The 18,627-nt window shown below is 43.0% G+C and overlaps 1 protein-coding gene across 2 annotated transcripts in view; it reads right to left on the minus strand.

Moving 5' to 3' along the window:
* The window catches only part of FRMD4A (FERM domain containing 4A), a 598,990-nt gene that overhangs the window by 461,160 nt on the left and 119,203 nt on the right, over positions 1-18,627 (minus strand). The window lies entirely within an intron of this gene.

Genomic DNA, 18,627 nt, shown 5'->3' on the forward strand with positions numbered 1-18,627 from the left:
TACAGTAGGCCTTGGTATGACTATACTAGGCCGTGGTATTTCACATATTACTATACTACTAGCCCCAAGGCCTACTATACTCATATTTGAAATACCACGGCCTAGTATAGTCATTCCAAGGCCTAGTGTAATAACTCTAGTTTTACCAAATAGAATCTGGTTTCATGAAAAACAAACTGTTGAAACTTGTCTAAAAAATAAGTTTCTTTATAGTTTCACCACTTTGTTTTTTGTGAAACAAGATGCTAGTTGTTAAAAATCGAGTTATTACAGTAGGCCTTGGTATGACTATACTAGGCCGTGGTATTTCACATATTACTATACTACTAGCCCCAAGGCCTACTATACTCATATTTGAAATACCACGGCCTAGTATAGTCATTCCAAGGCCTAGTGTAATAACTCTAGTTTTACCAAATAGAATCTGGTTTCATGAAAAACAAACTGTTGAAACTTGTCTAAAAAATAAGTTTCTTTATAGTTTCACCACTTTGTTTTTTGTGAAACAAGATGCTAGTTGTTAAAAATCGAGTTATTACAGTAGGCCTTGGTATGACTATACTAGGCCGTGGTATTTCACATATTACTATACTACTAGCCCCAAGGCCTACTGTACTCATATTTGAAATACCACGGCCTAGTATAGTCATTCCAAGGCCTAGTGTAATAACTCTAGTTTTACCAACTAGAATCTATTTTCAAACTGTTGAAACTTGTCAAGTTTCACCCGTTTGTTTTTTGTGAAACAAGATACTAGTTGGCCAAAATCGAGTAGGCCTTGTTATGACTATACTAGGCCGTGGTATTTCACATATTACTATACTACTAGCCCCAAGGCCTACTATACTCATACCACGGCCTAGTATAGTCATTCCAAGGCCTAGTGTAATAACTTGTAATGGAGCAGATTACATGAGCAGATTACATTCATCCACTCAATGCTGACTTGTATTCCCCATGGACTTTCATTGGGGTTGGGTTTTGAGGGTTGTGTTTTGAGAAAATCACATACTTTGTTTTAAACTAGTTGCACAATTTTCTCTTGAAAAAAAATGGTTTCCTGATTCATGGCCTGCAGCTTTGTTCATTCCAATATATTTCACGCAGACTAGCAATGCTGCATTTTAACTCGTATGTGTATTTACCTGCCCAGGTGTGTGAACATAACAAAATTCAGTTATACATGGGAAGTTTTTTAATTAATTGGAGTTTAAAAAATATAGTGCACTCAGTAATGGTATCAAATAAGGATTTTTATTACCATAAACAACAACATTACACCATTTCATCTTGCCAGTGCACCCGTCCTACATCAGAAATAAAGTAGGCCGCAAATTTGTCCCTCATTTGGCCAACTTCAACGGATGACCTGAGAGTGTGCTGAGTGAATTCAGGCAATGGGTTAGGAGCATCATCGTCCAGTTCAAAGGTCGGGTGCTCTTTAGCCATCACAAAGTTATGTAGAACCACACAGGCCTTCACCACCTCATCGACTGTTTCAAGTTTAAGATTAATGGCCGTGCCCAGAATTCGCCATCTGGAAACAAGAATCCCAAAAGCACACTCGACAGTTCTTCTGGCCCTGGTCAGCCTGTAATTAAAAATTTTTTTGGTGTGGTCCAAGTCACGGCTGGAGTAGGGTTTCAGTAAGTTTCCGCACATTTGAAAAGCCTCATCGCCAACCATTACAAAGGGCAGTGGCGGAGCTTCGGTGTGAGGAAGAGGCCGTGGCATAGGGAAATTAAATTGGTTGCCATACAACCTCCGGCCCATGTCTGAGTTTTTAAAAGCCTGCGAGTCATTACCACGGCCAAATGCTCCAATGTCCACTGCTACAAACATACATCCGGCATCCGCAATTGCAATGAGTACTATTGAAAAGTACTTTTTGTAATTATAGTACTCAGATCCCGTTCTTTGGGGTTTGATGATCCGTATGTGTTTCCCATCAACAGCTCCCAAACAGTTGGGAAAATTGCATACTGTCCAGAATTTGTCAGCAATTTCCATCCACTTTTCAGCGGTGGGCAGGGGCATAAATTCTGGGCAAAGAACATTCCAGAGAGCCCGGCAGGTGTCAGCAACAATTCCAGACAAGGTAGAGATTCCAATACGGTACTGGAAGTGTAGTGAGGATAGGGTTTCTCCAGTCGCCAGGAATCTGTGAACAGACAAAGAAGTAAAATTAATATTTATGTATATTATTTTTAAAAACTATAAAAAAAAATATTAGTACATTCACGAAAACTAATTACCCAAGGTTTTGAATACTAAATTTACAAAAAAAAACATCAGACCACACCCCTTTGTTTTTAAAACATACCGTAATGTCACCAGTAGCCGTTCCTCAGGAGGAATCGCACGACGGAGCTGTGTGTCCTGTCTCCGGATGGATTGTTGGACACGAGCAAGCAAATCCATGAAACTTTCGTGGGACATCCGGATATAATCAGTAAATTTCTCCGGGTTTGCACGTAGCTCGCTGTAGAGGGTGTGGTATGCCCCACGGCTCTCCCGGAGTTCAACAATCGGATGTATCCACATACGCCGCCGTCTTCGCTGCCTCTCTCTCTTCCTTTGTTCATGGCAAGCAACTGCATACGCCTGAGCCATCGCGATGTCCAAATCCAAGTTGAAGTGAAAACTCTTCCAGCGCAGATCCATGGTCACGAGAAGAATCAAGCAAATGTGAAGAATACTGTAGACAGGGTCTATATATATTAACATACCACACCCACAATGAAGTCCCATTGGTCTTGTGTGTTGTTGAATGGTTGTTTTTTCTTTTTTGTGGGGTTTTTCCAAAATCTGTAAAAAAACGCAAACGCACAAAAAACGCATACAAACGCGCAAAAACGCTGCGTTTTTTTCCTGCATGCGCATTAAAATGCTGGAAAAAAACGCAGCGTTTGTATGCATTTGTATGCGTTTTTTTAATGCGTTTTTTTGCGGGAAAAACGCGCTGCAAAAAAAAGCAAGTGTGAAACTAGCCTTACTAAAAACCGGACTCCCCAGAAATCGCGCGTTTTTTTCCACGCGATTTCACCGCGATTTTACCGCGATTATGTCCGCGATTTTGCCGCGATTTTTGCGTGCGATATTCAAGCACTTTCCAAGCGATTTGAAGCATCGCTTGAAAAGTGATTGACAGGTTGGTCACACTCGTCAAACATAGTGTTTGACAAGTGTGACCAGGTTTTTACTATTGAGGCCACCTATGCGGATGTTAAAATGCTAAAAAAAAAAGTAAAAAATCGGTGTATATTTACCTTCCGGCGTCCCGCGCTGCATTCCCGGGCCTCAGCGTTCCCAGTAATGCCTTGCGAGACCTGTGATGATGTAGTCTCGCGTTGCTATAGCGATCTCGCGAGACCGCTAGAGTCACGCGAGACTACGTCATCACAGGACCTTGCCGCAAGGCATTACTGGGAACGCTTAGGCCGGGAATGCATCGCGGGACGCCGGAAGGTAAATATACCCCGATTTTTTATTTTCTATTCTTTTTTTTACAGGGGTATGGTACCCAGGGCCTGGAGGACAGTCTCCTCTCCTCCACACCGTGGGTACCAACCGCACATGAGACGCTTAACTTCCCGCATGGTGGGCATAGCCACATGCGGGAAGTAAGCAATTCTCATGCATTCCTATGGGTGCGGAATCGCGGCAATTCTTTGCGATTCCGCACAAAGAATGAGCATGCTGAGATTTTTTCCGCGATGCGATTCCGCCACGGAAAAAGCGCAGCATTAGCACAGCATGTGCGGAATGCCATAGGAATGCATGGGGGGCGTTCTGTACACGATTTTTAAGCGTTTTCGCGCCGAAAATCGCGGCAAAAACGCTTAAAAATCGCTACGTGTGCACACAGCCTCAAGTGAATGTTCTGACTTATATTTGTTCACTTAATACGTTCTGTAAATGTCTGTGACTCTGGTGTAAAGATGACTTCTGGAGGTGTTGGGCATGTTTACCAGGTGCCTCCAAATCCACCTAAAGATGCATTGAAAGTAGATTTCAGGAGCCTCTGACAGGAACTAAATGCACTTTCAGGGGGTATAGAACATGGCTATAATGAAAAAAAAACAATTATTCAGAATGTGAAGAGCACTGCAAACTCTTTCTCTCTGATGGTAATCCTAAAAGGTTGACTTAAGTCGTGTGAGTTATTATGAAAGGAAAAAGTAATTACAGCCCTGGCAGATCCAAAAGCAGAAAAGAACTCGAAGCTACTAACTTCACATGGCTTTGTAGAAATCATGAAATTTGGAAAATAGGATAAGGTCATGCCAGTAAAACATCTAAAGAAACTCTTTTGAAACAAATACACGAACACTGTGTACTAAGGAGGTCCAAATGTCTTGTTAAAGACCCATGCATGCTTGGCATTGCTTTCTATAATGACAAAAAACATGACAATTTTCAGCACTCATTTTAGTTTACAGCACATCTATCACCAGATTTCACAACAGAAATGCACACATAAGTGGTCCCCAATAGCGATAAGTGAAATTGAACGATAAAGTTTAGTGTCCGTACCAATAACGACCCCCAAATATGGACTTTTTCCAGTTTCCTGTTCTAGTTTTTCAGTCTAATAAAGCTTGTTGAAAGACTGCAGCAAGCTTTTAGACTGTGGGTGTCACTGGTTTACCGCAATAGAAAGGAGCCAGAAGATCCCAGTGTCTGATTTCTCCTACTCCTGCACTGGTTAAAAGCACTTAACCCTCATAGTAAATGGTGTAAGTTTCTTTAAGCAGTGCAGGGGTTAATCTGCTCTGTTGAGAGCTCCAGGAAGATTCCCTGCTGCACTGTTAGCAACTCCTATCTCCTATATAAACTGGGTCATGGATAGCACTCATTTTCAGAACTATCTTTTGCAGCATGGCCGGAGGTTGTTATTGGAGAAGGCATTTGGTGGATTTATCTGTGGCTGCTGCTAAGTTTTGAATGTACGATAATTCCCTTTCTTCTCCTACTTTGGTTTCACCCCATCCTCCTCTCCCCGGTGTTTACCTCTGTTGCCTATGTGTGTATATTTGTATGATTCACATTTTCCTTTATCCCTGATCGTATTACCTTGTTAGACTGGTTGGTTTATAACGGTACACTACCACTCACCTCTTCCCTGTGCGGAGAAAGTATGCAGACTGAGGGCGGATTCATGAGCTAGGTACATGGCCCTCTTATCTTCACCATCAGAAGTAATCCGAGGAACAGAGTGAGCTAGGGCGTCCCCAGCATTGGGGACAGGAAAGGAGCTCCTGGTCCTGGGACACCTGACAACAGAGTTGTGACATTGGGCACTTCTGGAATCATCACAGCTATGCCAAATATTGTTATGGCTGTGACTGGCAGATGCACCACGAGACCCATCCTGTATAAAGGTCAGATCATGAGTTGCGCCATCATTCAGCTCTTATTAGTGTAAGGATGGGACACAGCTGTAGTGAGGGACAGTTTCTGACTGCGCGTTGTGCAAAAAATTCGCCGTCTGTACTCTTCAACCCATGTCTGTGGGAGTACTGTGCCTTTAAGCTGCTGTGTACTCTGCACCTTCCATTTGTGGGAGTACTGTGCCTTTAACCTGCTGTGTTGACATTGCCCCCCCTGCCTGTAGGAGAATTGTGCCTTTAACCCGCTGTGAGTACATTGCCCTCCTCCTGATTGTAGGAGTACTGTGTCTTTAAGCCGCTGTGTGTTTTCTATCAGTCTGAGAAATAAATAATTGATATAATCAGTCTTGTAGCCATTCTAGGCTAAAGAAATAATTTTCTAAACTGGTGTGTGTTTTCCAGTAGTCTGGGAAATAAATAATTGGCATCAGCCGTCATATCATGTTAAATATGATCATAGATATTATTATGAATGATTTTTTTTTCTGATTTGAGTGTGTTTCCTTGCATTGTGATATTGTGTTTATAAGTTCTTAACTTGATTCATGTTTTTATCTGTTTTCTATGAACTCTATGATTGGCTCTGTTGTATCATATGTTTATAACAGGATATAACACATAATGCCAACCAATTAGTTATTTTTAACTTGCAATGACTAAAGACCTCTCTGTCTGAAACGCGTCTGCTCTATCATATACCCCTAGGTGTGTTGACGTATATGCTATAATAAAAATCTTATACTTACTAAATAAAGCTGATGTTTTTAGAAGATCTTTGAAGCCGGATTTTCTGCTATGGTATATTATGTGCACATATACAGTATATAATGCACTGTACTGATCATACCTATACTTGCCTACAGGACCCCACATATTACATATGGGCTGAGGGTCCACAAAACAATAGGGAACAGGGGTGTGGGGAGAGCCCCACGTGTATAGCTGCAAAGGGCAGCTTCGTCAGGGGTATCTCGTTTTTTGCTATAGGCATGCGTTATTCATCCCGGGTTTGGGCATTTATGGCTTTCTATATGTAGGGGTTCACTGTTTTAAATGGTTTTAAGATTTGTTGTGTGTGTTGTTTCCCTAATAAATTGTGATTTATATATTTGATATTCATTCAGGTGTGCAAACCATTTATTGCTTGGTCTTTTCTCTTTTTCGAATTCATTGTAATATTGTTGGTTTCAAGGCGGATTCTGTATTTGCTTTTTTTCTTGAACAGAAGTGTCATGTAGGAAATAATAATAAGGCATAACCCTTTTCAATTCTTTAGAACACTGCACCATACATGAGGGTGTACAGTACATGCAGCCCAGCAGTTCCCTCATACTTGGAGCAATTCGTGTAAAAAGAAGCAGCAGTGGCGTAATGGTTCAGGAATGTGAATAGAAATGGTTTTATGAAGAGTCTTTTCAACTGGGAAAGAAAGACCATTCTCTGTTATGCTTCCCTTTTATTTTTACATTAGTTCCTAGCACTACTTTGATACTGTCATGATCCAGGACGGGGTTTTGTCTTTGCCCTGTCCTGGTCAGACATGGGTTAATTGTTTCTGCCTCTCTCTGGCAGAGGGCGGCTATTTTGTTGCCAATCGACCTAGGTCTGGTGTCAGTTATACTCCTGCCCTCCACTGAGTTAGTTGACCCCTTGCGTGCCTGTGACTTGTGCCTGATATCTCGTTGCTTGTTTGGTTTTGACCCAGTCCGTCTCTTCATTGTGAGTTTGTCTACTGTCTTGGTACTGTGTATTTGCCTGTTCTGGTTTACTGATCTCTTGCTACGTTCTGACTATCCGTTCTGCCTAATCCTTTGGAATTGTCATGCTTTCTCGAGCTTTGACCCTGGCCTGATTTGGTTTATGTCCCTGTCTATGCCCCTTGGTAACTTTGTCCAGTAGTTACCCTTCTAGGAGTTTTCCTTCAGCTCCTAGCTCTCCGGAGCTTAGGCCACGCCCCCCGCAGTCAGGTGCTTCAGGTCCTATCTGGCCTGAAGCAATCTCTCTCTGCTCCTGCTTCCTCTGGGAGACTTGTGGCCAGCTCTGCCCTTGGCTGTCAGGTGCTTCAGGTCCTGTTTGTTTGAAGCACGCATCTTCCCCACTGCTGCCCCGCTCCACAGGTATCTTTGAGCAGTTTGTCTGACTCAGGACACGCGCACTGGCTCAGTGAGCAAGTGCAGTGAGGTGTTACTGACAGATACTATTTAATACTCTTTTTAATTATATTGTACTATCCTCCATGATAATGGGTAGGAGAGAGGTAGGGAGCTGCAGACGTTATCCAAATGAATCCAAATGAGGTAGAGTCCAATAGCAAAAAATGGATGTGTGCTCATTCCACTAGTGAGCACAGCAATAGCAATAAAACACGAGGAAAGGATCCGGCACACCAACACCATGTAAAATGTAGAAAAACCTTTATTCTGGCATGTTCAACCGTATTAAAAACATGGGAAATACTGATGTGTTTCTGGCGTTACAAGCGCCCTTACTCATAGGATATAAAACCACAAAGGGACATGAACAATACTGTATATACAGCGAAGAACCAATCAGTAACCATGTGAACAATTACATTGATTATGTACCAGTTGTTACAAAACAGAGAAAAAACCCTGCAAAATAAAATAAAAAAAATAAAAAAATAAAACATCAATAAATGTAAAACAGATCATTTCTTAGGTGCATACCTTTTGGGTATCTAGTGTCCAGTTTTAAAATCCAAAGAGCTTTGCGTGTAGTCAACAACTTATGCTTATTACCCCCTCTGACCGGTTTATATATCTTCTCAAATGCAAAGAAACCAAAACTGGATATATCTCCTTTGTGAACATTGACAAAATGATTGGCCGCACCTGACTAAGCAACATTCTTGTTGTTAATGTTCGTCAAATGTTCAGCAAGTCGTTTCTTTATTTTGCGTGTGGTACAACCTATATAATTAATCCCACATAAAGTGCAGCGAATACAATAAATCACATACTGAGTATCACAATTTATAAATGAAACAATGTCAAAAGATTTACCATCTGAGGACTGGAAAATTTAAGTTTTATCTAAAGCATAGGTGTAAACATTGCACCTACTGCCTGCACATTTATAAAATCCAGAGACAGAAAGCCAAAACCTAGAACTGGGAGACTGTTGTAAAGGGAATCTGTCACCTATTTTTAGCCCTATCAGCTGCCGGCACCACCATCAGGGGCTTATCTACAGCATTCTGTAATGCTGTAGATAAGCCCCTGATGTAACCTGAAAGATAAGAAAAACAAGTGTCCGGTCCGATGGGTGTCACGGTCCGGTGCCTCCTATCTTCTAGCGATGACGTCCTCCTTCTTACTTATGCCGCAGCTCCGGCGCAGGCGTACTTTATCTGCCCTGTTAAGGGCAGATTAAAGTACTGCAGTGCGCAGGCACTGGAGCTCTCTGACCTTTACTCTACCCTCAACAGGGCAGATAACGTACACCTGCGCAGGAGACACGGCAGAAGTAAGAAGGAGGACATCATCGCTAGAAGATAGGAGGCGCTGGACCCGACCGCGACACCAACTGCAACCATCCACGCCTCCCGGTAAGTATAATCTAACTCGTTTTTCTTATCTTTCAGGTTACATCAGGGGCTTATCTCCAACATTGCAGAATGCAGTAGATAAGCCCCTGATGGCGGTGTCGGCAGCTGATAGGGCTAAAAGTAGGTGACAGATTTCCTTTAAAAGGCTAGGAGATAATGCATTAGCCAAACTGCAACCCCTTCTAGCTACATATCTGCTGCCCGCACTAATAATATGCCGAAGTTTATTGTCCTGATTGACCACCGGTAGATATTTCTTTATAATGGATACTATCTGATTGTATTGTGGACTAAGCGGCGTAGAGAAGGTGATAGATAATAGAATCAGAATTAAATGAGGGGGATTTATTTGTTCGTACCAAAGACCTGGGCTTGCTAGAAACCGTATTGAACGCATTTTTGATACTATATTTATTATAACCCCTATCATATAAGTGTCTGCTGATTATCTCACTTTCCTTACAAAAAAAAGGGCTTGGTCAGAACATATGCGTTTTGCTCTGTTAAATTCTCCATACGGAAATGCCTTGATGGTGTGGTGGTGATGAGACGAAGATGAAAGTAAAAGGGAATTACCACAATTATCTCTTTCCTATAAATAGTAGTGTGAACACAGTGTGTGTGGGGGCATCATAATGTGTGTGGAGCTATTGGACCATCATACTGTATTGTGAACTGTGGGAGCATAATATTCTGTGTGTGTGTGGGATATCAGGCCATCATACTGTGTGAGGGGGACTGTTGATCAAGTTACAGGGACTGAATTACAGGATCAGTGTGATTTTTAAACTATACAGCAGTAAACTATATGGTTTTGATTCGTCATTATAGATATGTTACAATAAGCCCTATCATGTATTAGCAGCAGCAGCTAGTCAAAATACTGCATTTTAACAATAATATTGAGCAGAATTAATTACAGCCTATAAATTCAGCCCTCCAGTTATGGTCTCACGTGTGGCCCTCTGCAAGATTAATTGCCCAAGTGATGCAGAGAAATGACAATGTAAATCAATTTTGAGCACATAGTTTAGTTTAGGCCATGCTTATCTGCACAGTACAGTTTTTAAAGAAATATGGTCAAGTTTGAAAGTTGTCCCCATCTACACTCTACTGGGTAGGGGACAACGTCCTGATCACTGGGGGATCTGATCACTAGGACTCCCACTGATCCCAAGAACCTGGGCCTTAAGAGCCCTATAGTGGGGAAAAAGTATTTAGTCAGCCACCAATTGTGCAAGTTCTCCCACCTAAAAAGAAGAGAGAGGCCTGTGATTGACATCATAGGTAGACCACAACTATGAGAGTCAAAATGAGTAAACAAATCCAGAAAATTACCTTGTTTGATTTGGCAAGATTTATTTAGCAAATTATGGTGGAAAATAAGTATTTGGTCACCTAAAAACATGCAAGATTTCTGGCTCTCACAGACCCGTAACTTCTTCTTTAAGAGGCTCCTCTGTCCTCCACTCATTACCTGTAGTAATGGCACCTGTTTGAACTTGTTATCAGTATAAGAGACACCTGTCCAGAAGGTCAAACAGTCACACTCCAAACTCCACTATGGTGAAGACCAAAGAGCTGTCCAAGGACACCAGAAACAAAATTGTAGCCCTGTAGCAGGCTGGGAAGGCAGAATTTGCAATAGGCAAGCAGCTTGGTGTGATAAAATCAACTGTGGGAGCAATAATAAGAAAATGGAAGACATACAAAACCACTGATTATCTCCCTCGATCTGGGTGAACTTTTATATATTTTTTATTTTGTTAATATTTTTAAAAACTTTTTTTTACTTTTTGCATGCTTTAATAGTCTCCATGGGAGACTAGAAGCAGCAGTTGTCCAATCGGCTCTGCTACATACAAGTGATGATCAAATCACCTGTATGTAGCAGAAATGCTCACTTACTATGACCGCCGACCACCAGTCGGCTGTTGCCCTCTGGTTGTCATGGCTAACCATCGGTGACCTGCGATCATGATGGGCGGGATTTCCGGCGCGCTTGCTGGAAGCATAAGTTAAATGCTGCTGTCAGAGATTGACAGCGGCATTTAACGGGTTAACAACTGCGGATGGATCGCAATTCCACCCTCGGCTATTAGAGGCACATGTCAGCTGTATATATCAGTTGACATGTGCCGGGAAAGATATGGTCTCAGCGCCGGAGCCCACATCAAAGGGAGGGATTCTGACGTGGGCGCACTATTACGCCCCATGTCGGAAAGGGGTTAAATAGGCAAACTGACTACAACTTTGTAGACACCTGCAATGCCAATTACCACACCCTAGTTTAACATTTCCCTGTGGTCAAATTATTTTCAATCATTTGTAGGGGTACCATCCTTTTTACTACATCATTTTCATTATTTTAGTCTGTTGAACCACAATTCAAAAGCAATGTGTAATTTTCATTAGTTGGTATTCAGTAAATTTAAACTGAAATTTACTTTTGTCACTTTCAAGTTATTTCAGTGACCATTGTGTTTTTTTACTGTAACAGAAGGATACCAACAATTTTGTTCAGGTCTATATATGGTCCTATAAATTGGGGAAATACATTTATAGAAATGAATTAACTATTTATATAAAACAAGCTTTAACTTGAGATTGTGCACTACATACAGTAGTTGAAATTACATAATCTAATGGTTAAACTAATTCTTTTGAAATGATGTGGATTAAAACAAGATAAAATAATGAATTCATTGATTGCAGTGGGCTTATAATACTGGGATTTAATTTCTAACACAATGGAATTGTACTGATCGAGAATGGATGAGACTTTGTTATATAGTGTAACTGAGGGCTCTACATAATAGTCTAGTATTTAATGCTTTGCATTATATTCTCATGGGCTGATACCACCAAGCATGTTTTGTATTGCTCATAATGAACCTCTGAATCAATGTATTTACAAGCTAGAAAATGTGCTTTGCACTGCGATATAATTCACTTTATTGTTACCAGTGGTATCGGAGACACCAGACAGTGAATAATATTCATTCAGTAAGTAAAGGCTCATATATGCAATTATATTCTGCACTCCTATTATAAAACTGTAGTGACTCCTTGTGCTGCAATGCTGTCTTGGTGGGCATGACATACTCTCAATTTCTGTTTTTACAGTTCCCAAATGCTAATTTTCTTTATTTTGTACATAAACAATCTTTTATTAGATTCTCTTCTGGCATTGTTATAAATGAGATAAATGAGACTTGAAAGAGGAGTAAAACTCTAATAAAAAATCTATGGTACTATCTTGTATCCTTAATAGACACTAACTACACTGCCATTGGAGATGGGCAAATATAGGAGTCTCATTTTGCTTTTGAACCTTGAAGTGCTGTCGTCTTTCATCTGTATACATTGCATGGAAGTGAATTTATAAGTTATTGCTAGTTATATAACGAAAAGGAAAACATAATATCCTGTCTCTCTTGATACCAATAAGTATCAAGGGTCAACACTGAGTATTAAAGGGGTTGTCCACTGCTCATACAATCTCACCTCAATCATTTTGTTCCCCTCTTAATAAATAATAACAGCCAGACTCACTTCTGGTGCCCTTCCATCGATGTGGCCACTGGCTATCCTGGGGTTCATGTGACATTGTTAGGTTAGGCTATCCCTGCGATCAAGCAGTGGCCGCTTCACTTTTCTCTTCATCAGATAAATCAGACATCCTTAAGAGTTGAGAGTGCAGCCGCAGCTGCGCCGATACCAGAGGTGAGTAGAGGTGTTATTATTTTTCTTGGAGGAAACATATTAATTCAGAAGGGGTTGTCCGAGTAGTGGACAACCCCTTTATATAAAATTAATTTCTGTTGTTTCTGTTGTGTATATCAAGGTGGTTGAAAGGGGAGTTTTTGTTTTACAAACATTAGAGTGTTTGGATTTTTAAGTTGTTGACTTTGGATTAAACCAGTTTGGCTGATATGATCGTGAACTATAGTTCCACTGGCCAAAAACAACTGGCATTTGTTTATGGCGTGCATATTATATAATTACAGTAATATCAATGCTTAAACATATATGTGGTGCCCCTGAGGGATCAGTCATTACAGAGGTACTGCACCTCACCCAGAGGTGTGATACCCCACTCTCAGGAAAGGAGGGAGTACCACCCAGGACTCTAGCACCTGCATCCCACACACACTACAGTAGCAGGGTCTTCTGTCCCTCCCTGCTGGTTAGGAAAGGGTGTTGGGAGGTGGGTGGAGAAGGTAGGAAAAGGGGTGGAGCTAACAGAGCAGGAAAGAACAGAGCAGAGAGAGTAAGTCAGACGTGAGACGAAAGTGAAAGTAAACAGATGTGCTGTGAGGTAGCTCCATGTCAGAAGAGGCTGCAGACAGAACAGTTCAGTGAGTGGAAGGAAAGAGAGCAGACATGTGGTGAAGCGACTCCCTGTCAGGAGGAGCTGCAGAAAGAGAGACAGAAGGAAGCTTCCGGGAGGACAGAAAGGATCCTAGAGGCACGCGCAGCGATCATACTGCCCATGGGACTCGTTCCACACCGACTAACATTTGGTGGAGGGATCAGCTTGCAATGGAGAAATCATCAGACTCAACTAGCAAGCCGGAGGCAAAGGCACCTGTAGGTGTTTCAGCCACAGCCACAGTTACATCGCTGGAAAGGCAGCTATATAGGAGCAAGGGGACGCAGAGAGGACATCGCCCGACAAGGTCTGCGGCTGCTGGCTTGGGACACTGACTGTGAGGTGTTGGGCAGGAGAGGCAGTCAGCCAACACAGTGCGACGGCAGGAGAGGTATATACTGACGGGAGTCCTGGGAAGGTGTATCCTGATCTACCTGGGAGTGTTCTGGACCCCTCACCTGGAGGACACAGTGCCAAGCGGGTATCCATGTACACAAGCACTGTGAGTAAAGCATTAGAAAGTGCACCAAGCTGTGTCCTCTGACTTCTTTCTGCAACACCCACTCAGCACTGCTACATCCTTTGCCAAATACCATCATTACCATCTTCAATATATTACATATGTTCTGGGACTAAGCTCTGCCTCTGAAGAGCTGTACCAACTTTGCTGCATCATCACCAGTCCCAGAGGATCTGCTCTGCAGCGCTGGTCACCTCTGACCGGAAACCTCAGGTGGCGTCACGAACACTTTATTATAAACTTTATTACAAACTCTATTATCCCTTGTAACTATGCCCTTTAATTGGATGCCCAGGGCCACGGACCGGGTCACTGCTGCTGTGACACATCCCCTTTAAGAACCAGCCCAGTACCGAGTATCCCCACTGCCCTGGCGGGCACTCCATATATATGCACTCATATTTTCTCTGTTATGTAATCCATCAAAAAGTGGACTACTGGTAAAGTCTGTAATCCCACAATGAGCTAATTATCAAACCAAAATGTTTACACTTCATGTGACGATTGGCTGAAAATAAAGGACCTCTATAGCCACATTCACTATAATATCCCACATCATCCCATCAGCCAGAGCTACTGGACTACTACCCCTAATATCCCACATCGTCCCATCAGCCAGAGCCACCGGACTAGTAATATCCCACATCATCCCGTCAGCCATAGCTGCCGGACTACTACCCCTAATATCCCACATCATCCCATCATAGCCGCCAGGCTACTACCCCTAATATCCCACATCATCCCGTCATAGCCGCCGGGCTACTACCCCTGATATCCCACATTGTCCCGTCAGCCAGAGCCACCGGACTACTAATATCCCACATCATCCCGTCAAAGCCACCGGACTACTCCCCTCAATATCCCACATCATCCCATCAGCCTGTGGTCAGAACCAGAGCACTGAGTGGAATGGCCCTTACTTCCATACTAGGGATCTCTTTAATAGAAGCCTGGGGTGAGAATCAGCGCTGAGGGATTTACCCTAACTTCCATACTGGAGATCCCTTTAAGAGAGGCCTGGGGTATGTACCAAAGCGCAGAGTGGATTTGAGTTCACTTCAATACCGGGGATCCTTTTAAGAGAGCCTGGGATCAGAACCAGAGCGCTGAGTGGATTTGCCCTGACTTCCATACCAGTGATCCTTTTAATAGAATCCTGGGGTCAGATTCAGAGCGCTGAGGGATTTGCCCTAACTTCCATACAGGAGATCCCTTTAAGAGAGCCTGAGGTCAGTACCAGAGCATTTGAAGGCAATTGCCCTGACTTCCATACCGGGAATCCCTTTAAGAGAGGCTTGGGGTTAGAACCAAAGCGCTGGATGGATTTTCCCTGACTTCCCTACCAATGTTCCCTTTAATAGAAGCCTGGGGTCAGAATCAGAGAGCACTGAGGGATTTGCCCCGACTTCCATACCGGGAATCCCTTTAAGAGAGGCCTGGGGTCAGTTCTGGGGGCAGGCAATGGCTGGGAGCGTATGTTCTCACCATTTCAGTGTCTGCTGAAGTGTATTCTGGAGTGGGAAAACTGTTGCTCATAGCAACCAATCACAGCTCAGCTTCTTTTAAACAGCCCTGGTGAAATGAAAGATGCTTCGTGATTGGTTGGTGATACAAACACACACACACACACACATTCATTTTTATATATAAAGAGATATATATATATATACTGTATATATATATATAGACACACACATACATGTTTATACAGTATATTGCATAGTCTCCTTTATTATGTATATTGCCATCCCTTATTATACAGTGCCCTCTCTTGCTATGTGCAGCACCGTCTCTTACATATTGGATTGTATAGAGCCCTGTTTTTTATTACATACAATCCTGTCTTGTTAGCTGTATATTGCAGTGATGACTGATGGAGCATGGGAAAGCTTCTTCTCTAATGGAGTAGGTGATGGACTGGTAGTCTGGTCACCAGCTCCTCCACCAGCAGTCATTTTATATCTAGCAAGAGAGGCGACTATGTAATAAAAGAGGGCACTGTGAATAACAAAAATAACAAGAATACACTATGTAAGAGACAGCACTGTACATAACAGCAGAAGAAGCTATATAATAAGGGACAACATCACAAAAAGTGACTACACTATATACCGAGGGATGGCGCTATACATAATAAGTGAGTACACAATATACTAAAGGACTGTGTTAGACATAATAAGTGATAATGTCTTCTTCACCTCCCCCTGTTCCTAAATCCATTATAAATACCCCTTCCTTCCATCCCAATCCCCCACACCCCTCATTGTCCTCCTCCCCCCACATCCCATTATTGTCCTCTACCCACACCGATCATTTCCCTCTTCACCACCTCCATCATTGCTTTCTCCCCCACCACCCCATCATTGCCAATTTCACCACCTCCATCATTTCCTCCTCCCCTCACCATCCCTATCATTACCCTTTCCACCATCATTGTCCTTTCTACTACCATCCCCATCATTACCCATTCCACCACTTTCATCATTTCCTCCTCCCCCACCACCCCCATTATTGCCCTTTCCACCACAACCATCATTGTCCTTTCCACCACCACCATAATTACCTTTTCCCACCACTCCATCATTGCCCATTCCACCACCTCGATCATTGCTTTCTCCCCCCACCACCCCCATCATTGTCCGTTCCACCACCTCCATCATTGCTTTATCCCCAACCACCCTCATCATTGCACTCTCCAACACCCCCATCATTGCCTTCTACCCCACCACCCCCATCATTGCCATTTCCACCACCTGCATCATTGCCTTCACCCCACCACCTCCATCATTGCCTCCTTCCCCACCACCCCATCACTGTTCTTTCCACTGCCACTATCATTGCCTAATCCATCACCTCCATCATTTTCTCCTCCCCTACCACCCCTTCATTGTTCTTTTAACTGCCAAGCCAAGACCTGGTGGTGGTATGGAATGTAAGTATCAAATGATTTGTAATGTTCTTTATTTTTTATCTTCTATATTTCCCCTTTTCTGGATCTTTTTTGTAACTTTTTATTCACACAAAATTCGAATATTCTAACGAATGTGTTTTGTCTAGGTTCCACAATGGGATGAAGACGTCTACCTGGATAATGAGCACCTTATCCGCCTGGTCCAGGAGCGTGCCCCATTGTTGGACAGCCATGACCGGCTGTACAAGGACAATGTGGTGAACCGGCGGCTATGGAATGAGGTGGCCGCAGCGTTGATGGATGGCTGGGACAGCGCCACTGCATCCTCCAAAAAGGCGTTTAGTAAGTATTTCCCTGCTCTGTTATGCCGCAGTGACTATTGTCCTTGATGGCACTGTTGGGTTTCGTGCTAGATATATTCTAGCAGGAAACCCAACAGTGTCATCTGGCTCAACAGTGACTGCTTTGCGTATTGTATTGCTGTCTTGTGCCGCAGTGACTATTGTCCTTGATGGCACTGTTGGGTTTCCTGCTAGATATATTCTAGCAGGAAACCCAACAGTGTTATCTTGCTCAACAGTGACTGCTTTGGGTATTGCATTGCTGTATTGTGCCGCATTGACTCTTGTTCATGATGGCACTGTTGGGTTTAGTGATAGCATATGTCATGCATCAAACACAATTGTTAAATGTTGTTTGTTTGTTTTTCCAACAGTGGACAAAGTCTGAACACATTGGCGCTCGATCAAGGACCGCTTCAACAGTGATGTTCGTGCTGAGGGCCAGGTTCGCAGTGGTTCAGCGTCAAGGACAAGAACAAGATACCGGTACTATCAAGCTAAGTCCAGAACCCCAGAGAAGTTGGCAGCTATCGGATTGCAGACCCCTGAACCTATCAACAACAACTAGCAGTAGCCGTGGGGGGTTCCTACGGTGCCCTAGACCCCTCGATCACAGCCGGAGAACTAAATAGCCTAAAGACAGAAAGGGAAATCTAAACTGCCCCAGAGCAGACCCCAAAGCAATAGGCAGCCCCCAACATATAATGACAGTGAAGCAAGATGAAAAACACTAACACAGATAGAAAGCTAGGCTGAGCAAATGATGGGGCCCAAGCTACCTAAATAGAACAGGATAGAAAAGCTGCTGTCTGCAATCCGCCAAAACCCTATCAAAACAAGAGCCAACAGACTGATAGGGAAAAAAGCCCTGAAGACGCTAGGTTTCAAAAAGACTATATCAGTACTAAGGTATTTTCTGAAGACAGAGCAAAAAGGAATTCAGCTCACCCCAGCAGGGAATGGCAGAAATCCAGAAAAACAAGGCAAAACAAAACCAAAACACAAATGCAAAAAGCAGAGCAGAAAACTTAGCTTTTGAGGAGCAGGAATCAGACTGGTCTCCTAGAATCCCTCTGAGAAATCACCAGCAAGGCAGAAGGGTGTCAGCTGCCTTACATCCAGTCAGCAATTCCAGTCACCCAGTCATCATCATCCTGCTCAGGTGCTTGGTAATCAGCCTCACTACCTTCCTTCACCAGAAGAGGGAGTTCATCAGACCTCAATGGTGAAGGGGAAAATAAACTCACAACAGTACCTCCACCTTGAGGAGGGGTCACCGAACCCTCATCCACGCCACCAGGGCGATCAGGGTGAGCCCGATGAAAGGCACGCACCAATCTTTTGGCATGAATATCAGAGGCAGAGACCCAGGAATTATCCTCCTGACCATAACCCTTCCACTTAACCAAATACTGGAGTCTCTGTCTAGCCAGACGGGAATCCAGTATCTTCTCTACCTCATATTCCATGTTACCTTCAACCAATAGAGGGTCCGGAGGTGCCACCCCAGGAACAACTG

The sequence above is a fragment of the Dendrobates tinctorius genome, unplaced genomic scaffold (genome assembly GCF_039654945.1).
Source record: "Dendrobates tinctorius isolate UK_male_01 unplaced genomic scaffold, ASM3965494v1 ptg000174l, whole genome shotgun sequence".
NCBI classification, from domain to species: domain Eukaryota; kingdom Metazoa; phylum Chordata; class Amphibia; order Anura; family Dendrobatidae; genus Dendrobates; species Dendrobates tinctorius.